The sequence below is a fragment of the Bombina bombina genome, chromosome 2, assembly GCF_027579735.1.
Source record: "Bombina bombina isolate aBomBom1 chromosome 2, aBomBom1.pri, whole genome shotgun sequence".
Lineage (NCBI taxonomy): Eukaryota > Metazoa > Chordata > Amphibia > Anura > Bombinatoridae > Bombina > Bombina bombina.
Window position 1 is genome coordinate 1220822039 of NC_069500.1, and position 9864 is coordinate 1220831902.

The window sequence follows — 9864 nt, forward strand, 5'->3', positions numbered from 1 at the left end:
AATGTTTGATTATATCTGTTTAACCCACATAACGCTATGAACTGTACATATAAGGAGGTTAGTGCTCTAATTGTTATATGAATAGACCATATATTACTTATGGCACAGATGGCTAGTCGTTAAGGGGCATGAGTTTAGACAGGTTGAAATAATTAGACCACATGAACCTTCAGTTTTGCATACTGTAAAATCCTGTCTTCGCTGTTTATATGTGGCAATTTTTCTCTACCCTCCAATTATACTACAATCTGCTCCTCTACCCTTTTATCTTCAACCCATATGGCAATTCTTAGCATTACCTTCCTTTACTCTATTACTAGACCTATGCCCAATGGTCTACTTTGTTTAAGGAACTTTGAGATGCTTGCCCTTTATCTGAGCAGACCTAGATTGCCAATTAGATATATGAAGCAATATGCGGTTTGACGATCATAGAATAGTCTCCTTTATAGTTCATGCCCACAACGCTGTATACAATCTTAGGCCAGTGATTACTATGAGAGTCTCCTAGATATCTTTTCCTATATAGCTTCATTAGGATATAGATGATATTATGCTACACTGTGCTTGGCCACTCCTATCCATTTAAGTTCCCCTGCTTCCTTCATGTACAATGTGACCCTCCCTTTCTACATACCTACTTAGGCCTAGTGATGCCCATAGATCCCGACTGACATCTCGGATCCAGTGGGTCTCACTCCTGTTCCCAATTACTGAGGAATTATCCCCAATACATAGCAATTTATAACAAGGTATCCCCCCTCCCCCTCCTTACCCCATCCTACATAGTTTGGTATTCTACATAGCTTCCACCAGACGCCTTGTACCATAAGGGTTTTGCTCCTGCCCCCCAAATAATTATTCCCATTTCCTTATGGGCTCCCTTACCTCCACATAGCAAACCCTACTTACATATATGTTTCCGTTAATAACCCACAGATGCTCCTCTACCCTTAATAACATACTCTAAGAAGGTCGGCTCACATTATTAGAACACCCCCCTCCCCTTCTTGAGCGGCTCTCGCCCGCTGCACCCCCTTTTTCTATTACCCGGCTCACTAACTAGGCTCACCATATATAAGTTTTAAACTTCATATAGAACTTTACACTATTACCCTAACCCTAAAGGGACATTTTAAGCTACCACTAATCTTCGCATACGTATTTTTCTAGCCATCAACCTGTAATATACTTGGGCCTAGTTATCATAATATTACCATAATATAACCTATATTAAAAACTGAGGTCATCCCTATATGAACTCAACATTACATAGCTCTTATTTCATGGCCTCTTTATTAAAATGTACTCATGGAACTCTGTTTTCATAAGCTAGGTTTACCATATATTATGTAATTCTCATTTTTTCTTTTCTTTTTTTTTATATACCAGTTTGAGATTTTTATTGTATGTCAATAGAGTTACAGCTCCTTGTATAGTTGTCAAACGCCACTGATTCCTGTAATGTTGAGTTTTATTGATTTTGTATGTTTTTGGAACCTCAATAAAAAAAAAAAGAAAACCAGGTACGCTGGGCCGGAATAGTGGCGAGCGTACCTGTTAGGAATTTGTTAACTAGCAAAAGTAGTCAGATAGTGCCGAATTTGCATTCGGAAAATCTGTAATGACGTAAGCATCGATTCGTGTCGGACTTTGCCCGGCAGATCGTATGTTACATCACAAAATGTGAAATGCTTGTGCAATACCGCCCCCTGCACATTCGCAGCTAATTGGCCGCTAGCAGGGGTGTGAATCATTTGGATTGTATCAGATCGGGATGATTAATGTTCGCCACCTCAGAGGTGGTGGACGAGTTAAGGAGCAGCGGTCTTAAGACCGCTGCTTCTTAACTTAAGTTTCAGGGGAACCTGAAACTACGGGGGTAGATTGCAGCATTTGCTGCTTGATAAATCTACCCCACTGTATTTACTGTTCCTTACGGTGGTATCACAGTATTCCTGACAGTCTAAAATGATGGGCCCCCGAAGCAGCAAATGCTGCTTTATAAATGGAGCCCTAAATACTCAAAATAAGTTGTATAGTTCTGTGCTATGGCTTATGGCCACTCTATGGTACACTAGCTAGTGAACATGACAATTGCATAGCTACAACCTCTATTTAAGGAGGAAGACTTTAAATAAAAATTGAGAGTGCATCTGTCTTAGGATAGGAGACATACAAACAGTCACCTCCTAGATTACGAATTTAGCGCTATACCGGGTGCATAAAGAATGCAAAAAAATGAGCAGTATCACACTTTCCATAGCGCTGCCATTACTGAAAAACCTCCTTGTGCTTTGCGTTAAACTCCATACCGCACAAAAGACAAGGGCTGAGTTTACATGCTCGTGCACTCTTTCCCCCATAGATATCAATGGGGAGAAAGTGTTAAAAAAAAAACACCTGCGATCGTGGAATGGCAAATCACCGTAATACAACCCCATTGATGTCTATGGGGAAAAGAAAGTTAAATTTAAACCTAACACCCTAACATAAACCCCTAGTCTAAACACCCCTAATCTGCCACTCCCAGCCACTAAATAAAGTAATTAACCCCTAAATCGCTGGCCCCCGACATTGCAGACGATAAATCAAGTGATCAACCCCTAATCTGCCGCTCCCCAACATCACTTACACTAAATAAACATATTAACCCCTAAACCGCTGGCCCCCACATCGCAATTAATAAATAAACCTTTTAATCCCTAATCCTCCACCCATCCACATCGGTACTAATATAATAAACCTATTAACCCCTAAACCGCCAGCCCCCCACACCACCATTACTATAATAAAGTATTAACCCCTAAACCGCCAGCCCCCCCACATTTCAACCAATAAACTAAACCTATTAACTCCTTAACCTAACATCCCCCTAACTTTAAATTAAAAGTTACAATATAACTATCTTAAAATAAATAAAAACTTACCTGTGAAATAAAAAAACTAAGATTAAACCTAACATAACTATTCTAATAAAATAAAAAAAGTACCAATTAAAAATCCTAAATTACAAATTTAAATAAACCTAATACTACAAAAAAAAATTAAATCTAACATTACAAAAAAAACGCTAAAATTAAAAAAAATAAAAAATGAAATTATCCAAAATAATAAAACTTACACCTAATCTAATCTAATAGCCCTTTAAAAACAAACAAGCCCCCCCAAAATAAAAACACTCCCTAACCCAACAATAAACTACCACTAGCCCTTAAAAGGGCCTTTTGTGGGGCATTGCCCTAAGTTAAACAGCTCCTTTACATTAAAAAAATACAAATTCCCCTCTAAAAGTAAAAACCCCACCCAACCAATCCCTAAAATAAAAAAATTCTAAGCTACCCAAAAACTTACACTAACCCCAGAAAATCTACTCACGGTTCCTGAAATCTGGACATCCATTTTCATCCAGGCAGCAAGAAGTCTTCATCCAGGCGGCAACATCTTGACATTTTGATCCATTTCGGGGGCATCTTCTTTCTTCATCCCAGTGTCACGGACCTGTGGAGGTGCGGAGCATCTTTGCCGGTGGTGCGGACATCCTGCTTGGAGGACCCTCTTCATACGGTCATCGCTGTACACTGAAGCTTGAATGTAAGGTATCTGTTTAAATATGTTGTACCTTTCATTCCTATTGACTGACATTTTCAAATCAGCCGATAGGATGAGAGTTACTGAAATCCTATTGGCTGATTTGAACAGTCAATAGGATTTCAGTAGCTCTCATCCTATTAACTAATTTGAAAATGTCAGCCAATAGGAATGCAAGGTACCCCATCTTTAAACGGGTACCTTACATTCAAGCTTCTGTGTACGGTGGTGACCGTATGAAAAGGATCCTCCACGCGGGATGTCCGTGCCTCTAGTGATGATGCTCCACGCCTCCACAGCTCTGCGCCTCCACAGTTCCGTGACACCGGGATGAAGATAGAAGATGCTGCCTGGATAAAGATGGATGTCCGGAACCGTGATTACATTTCCTGGGGTTAATGTTAGTTTTTTTTCAGTTTTTTGGGTGTTTTTTTTTTAGATTAGAGATGGGCAGTGAAAGAGCTGAATGCTAAGCATTTTTTTATGCTTATGTTTTTTATTTTGGGGGTTGGTTGGGGGGTTTTTACTTTTGGGTGGACTTTGGAATCTTTTAATGTAAAAGAGCTGGTTTATTGTTAGGTTAGGGGGTGTTTTTATTTTCGGGGGGCTTTTTTGTTTTTATAGGGCTATTAGATTAGGTGTAATTTTTATTATTTTGGATAATTTTGTTTTTTATATTTTGTAATCTTAGTGTTTTTTATTTTTCACAATTTAGCGTTTTTATTTTTTGTAATGTTCGATTTTTTAAATTTTTTCATAGTGTTAGGTTAATTTAAATTTGTAATTTAGGTTTTTTATTTTTTCGTAGTGTTTTCGTAGTTTTTTTTATTTATGTAATTTAGGAGTTTTTTTATTTCAAAGGTAAGTTTTTATTTATTTTAAGATAGTTATATTGTAACTTTTAATTTAAAGTTTGGTGGGGTGTTAGGTTTAGGGGTTAATAGTTTAATTTAGTGTTTTGTGAAGCGGGGATTTGACGGTTTAGGGGTTAATAGCTTTCGTTTATTAGTTACGATGTGGGAGCTGGTGGTTTAGGGGTTAACACATTTAGTTTATTAGTTGCAATGTGGAGGCTGGAGGTTTAGGGGTTAATACTTTATTATAGTGTTGGCAATGTGGGGGGCTGGCGGTTTAGGGGTTAATAGATTTATTTAGTGTTGACGATGTGGGGGTTGGCGGTTTAGGGGTGAATAGGTTTATTTTAGTGTCGATGATGTGGGTGGGAGGCAGATTAGGGGTTAATAGATTTAATATAGTATTTGCAATGCGGGAGGTTGCGGTTTAGGATTTATTAGGTAGTTTATGGGTGTTAGTGTGCTTTGTAACATTTTAGTTATGAGTTTTGCGAAACATTTTTGTTTCGCAAAATCCATAACTACTGGTCTCAGATCGCGGAATGGATTGTGTCGGTATAGGCTGTAACACAAGCATTTTAGCTGGACCGCACAACCTGTAATACGGCACTATGGAAAATCCTGCGCTCAAACGTCATTTTTTGAGTGTGGAATGGAGGGTTGCGTTAAGGCTAAAATGCTTGCGGTATAGCTATACTGCAGCGACTTGTAATATACGTTACCTGCCATTCCACACGCAATGGCCAATTTTTCAGCGGTATAGCCGTACCGCACCATAACACTGCACCATTGTAATCTAGCCGAGTGTGTGCAGTAGTATTAAAAGTATTAAAAGAAGGCAGTGCTGTGGGATATGCCTGCATTCATTCTGCACAGCGTGCTGCTGCCTCCCTCTGCAGGTTGCTTGTATAACATTGCTACACACACAGCTGCCACATAGTGCTCAAGAGAAGTGCATGCTCCTTATCATACTTCAGAATGACCTCATGGAAAGGAACAATGTTTTAACCTCTTAACGACCAAATGTCGTACAAAAAATGGTCGTTAATGACCAAGGACGTACCCTGTACGGCGTTGGTGTTTTCAAGTGGTGGAAGCGATCCTGATCGCTTCCAGCCGCTTTCATGTTATTGCAGTGATGTCTCGATATTGACGCATCCTGTAATAACAATTTTTAGCCATCTGATGCAGAGAGAGACACTCTGTGGCCTTCTCTGCATTGGCCATCGATGTCACAATCATTGGTGGGTGGGAGCCATTGCAGGGAGGTATCCATCGATAGTGGGATTGCGTCAGAGGGGGGCGGTATCACGTGCGGGGGAGCTGGGAATTGGCATAGGTGTGCACATGCACAAGGGTGGGCGCGTGCACAGGGGCGGGAGCAGGTTGGAATGTTACACTATGGCACAATTTGCTTAGATACGGTGGGAGAGAGGAGGGGGAGATTTTATCTAAGGGATCTGGGAGGGGGTCGGGGGTTGGTTATGGAGGGGGGCAGCTACACTGCAGAAAAATATTTTAAAAGTAAAAAAATACCAGACAGCTGCCAGTACCCAAGATGGCGTACAATAAGGTAAAGGAGGAGGGTTTTAAAGCTATTTGGGGGGGGGGGGGGGATCCGGGAGGTTGGGAGCTAAGGGGGATCCTACACAGCTGTTTGGCAGGGATCAGGGGGTGGGATGTGTCAGGTGGGAGGCTGATCTCTACACTAAAGCTAAAACTAACTAAAATTAACCCTGCAAGCTCCCTACAAGCTACCCAATTAACCTCTTCACTGCTGGGCATAATACAAGTGTGATACGCAGCGGTATTTAGCGACCTTCTAAATACCAAAAAGCAAGGCCAAAGCCATATATGTCTGCTATTTCTGAACAAAGGGCATCCCAGAAAAGCATTTACAACCATTTTTGCTATAATCGCACAAGCTTTTTGTAAATTATTTCAGTGAGAAACCTAAAATTGTGAAAAATTTTAAGTTTTTTTTTTTTTATCGCATTTGGTGGTGAAATGGTGGCATGAAATATACCAAAATGAGCCTCGATCAATACTTTGGGTTGTCTACTACACTACACTACACTAAAGGTAAAATTAACTCTAGAAGCTCCCTACAAGTTCCCTAATTAACCCCTTCACTGCTGAGCATAATACACGTGTGGTGCGCAGCGGCATTTAGCGGCCTTCTAATTACCAAAAAGCTACGCCAAAGCCATATATCTCTGCTATTTTTGAGCAAAGGGGATCCCAGAGAAGCTTTTACAACCATTTGTGAAATAATTGCACAAGCTGTTTGTAAATAATTTCAGTGAGAAACCTAAAATTGTGAAACATTTTACGTTTTTTTTTTTTAATTTGATCGCATTTGGTGGTGAAATGGTGGCATGACATATACCAAAATGGGCCTAGATCAATACTGGGTTGTCTACTACACTAAAGCTAAAATTAACCCTTCAAGCTCCCTACAAGCTCCCTAATTAATCCCTTCACTTCTGGGCATAATACACGTGTGGTGCGCAGCGGCATTTAGTGGCCATCTAATTACCAAAAAGCAATGTCAAAGTCATATAATTCTGCTATTTCTAAACAAAGGGGATCCCAGAGAAGTATTTACAACCATTTGTGTCATAATTGCACAAGCATAATTTCAGTGAGAAACCTAAAGTTTGTGAAAAAGTGAACAATTTTTTTTATTTGATCGCATTTGGCGGTGAAATGGTGGCATGAAATATACCAAAATGGGCCTAGATCAATACTTTGGGTTGTCTTCTAGAAAAAAATATATACATGTCAAGGGATTTTCAGGGATTCCTGACAGATATTAGTGTTCCAATGTAACTATCGCTAATTTTGAAAAAAGTGCTTCTTGTATTTATTGCCCTATAACTTGCAAAAAAGCAAAGAACATGTAAACATTGGGTATTTCTAAACTCAGGACAAAATTTAGAAACTATTTAGCATAGGTGTTTTTTGGTGGTTGTAGATGTGTAACAGATTTTGGGGGTCAAAGTTTCAGTTTTTTCATCATATTTTATAAAAAAAAATTATAGTAAATTATAAGATATGATGAAAATAATGGTATCTTTAGAAAGTCCATTTAATGGCGAGAAAAACGGTATATAATATGTGTGGGTACAGTAAACGAGTAAGAGGAAAATTACAGATAAACACAAACACCGCAGAAATTTAAAAATAGTCCTGGTCCCAAACAGTCAGAAAATGGAAAAGTGTTGTGGTCATTAAGGGGTTAATCAAGCAGACAAAAAAAAGAGGTGCACTATATAATAAAAATACATTGGATTTATTATTATTATTATTATTATTATTATTATTATTATCATTATTATTAATCATGGAAGTTTAATTTTGACTTTCATACCCCTTTAACCTAGTTTCTATTTCACATTATTCAGATCTGAAACCCCTTTTTTTAGGCATATGGGAATTACACAATATCATTATATATTTTCTCTTGCCACTAATAAAATGCCATCACTATATTATTATATTAGCTGGAAATAATCACACCATATGAGTGAATTAATACTATGGCCATTGTTTTTAATCCTCCAGACCTTCCTGCTTTATGTAAGAATTAACTGCTTTATCACTTGGCAATTTCTTAAACATTGCTGGTAATTTACATTGGACTGAACCAGAAGTAATCATCACGGCCAACATAAAAATGTGTAGAAAGCTGCCATGAAGCCTCACCTATCTACACTCAGGATTTCCAGGTATTGTGAGTAACATTATTACCTGATTACTGGTTAGATTATTTTGTCTTTCTTAGATAGCTGTTGAAATTTCATAGGATGCTAAAAAAAAGACAATAGTGTTTATAATGGCACAGTAACCACCATAAGTATAATATATACAATAGCTATACATACACACACACATACATATATACACATAGACATACAATATGTTAAAATTTCATCTAGATGGGAAAATTTCTGTGCTCCCCCATATGCTGGATATACACACAACTAGAAAATGACTAAACCAACCAAATTCAAAGTCAGTTAAAACCAGGAATTTCTCAGCTTTTTTACATGTGAGTGAGAACTCTGTTATTAACATATGTTATTTTGCCATTTTGCTTTGGCAGGCTTTAAAAACTAAATGACACATAAAGGGCCAGATTACAAGAGGCTGCTCCTGCTCGAATGAAAAGAGGCGAGCTAATTAATGCTCCTGCTCAAATGAAAAGAGACGTGCTAATTAGTTGAAAGTAAACTGTTTTTGCTCGTGTGCTAACCTGACAAGCGCAAAAAGCCAAGCTATCAATATCGCTTGTGCGTTCATGTATTCCCCTATAGAGATCAATGGAGAAAATTGTACACTAACCTGACATAAAAATATGATTATTTCACATTCCAGTGTTCTGTCATAGAAGAATATGTTCTAGTTATTCATAAATAAATATTTCTACATACTGTATATCTGATGTTTCTTTGGTACAATATATATCTATACCTATATGTATATATATATATATATATATATATATATATAAAAAATTCAGTTCAAAAGGATGCAATCCATTGAACTAAAAAGCAAATGCGATGGTGCTTTATAAACAATCACCAAATAGTAGTACAGAAGTCAGCACTCATTGGTCTTTAGTAATAAAACTTAGCATTTAAGAATTTAATAGCACATGCTTTTTTTTAATATGCAGGGTGCACTTTAGAAAAATATCCAATTTAGCAGGCAAGAAAAAAGGCACTCTCTGAAAAAGTAAAACTTAGCATTGAATAAATTACATTAAAAATGCATGACGTTTCGGAGGCATTACGCCCCCTTTCTCAAATACATGATACAGCTATTGAAAAGAATAATAAAAATTATACCGCTTTTGTATTCTTTTCAATAGCTGTATCATGTATTTGAGAAAGGGGGCGTAATGCCTCCGAAACGTCATGCATTTTTAATGTAATTTATTCAATGCTAAGTTTTACTTTTTCAGTGAGTGCCTTTTTTCTTGCCTGCTAAATTATATATATATACACACACATACATGATTATGTATAGATATACAGTATACAGATATATACAATATCGGCACCCTTGGTAAATATGAGCAAAGGCTGTAAATAATTGTCTTTATTGTTTACCCTTTTGATCTTTTGTTAAAAAAATACACAAAATACTCTGCTCTCATGGATATTAAACAATTGCAAAGACAACACACGTGTATCCCAAACTTTGCTTGTGCAATGCTGCCCCCTGCACATTCACAGTCAATTGGCCACTAGCAGGGGGTGTCAATCAACCTGATCGTATTCAATCAGGCTGATTGCTGTCCGCCGCCTCAGAGGTGGATCTGAAGCTCAGTGGGTTGAAAGCAGCATCCGCTGCTTAATAAATCGACCCCCATATATCCTTTAGTCTTTATAACTTTTGTGTGCAATATTTT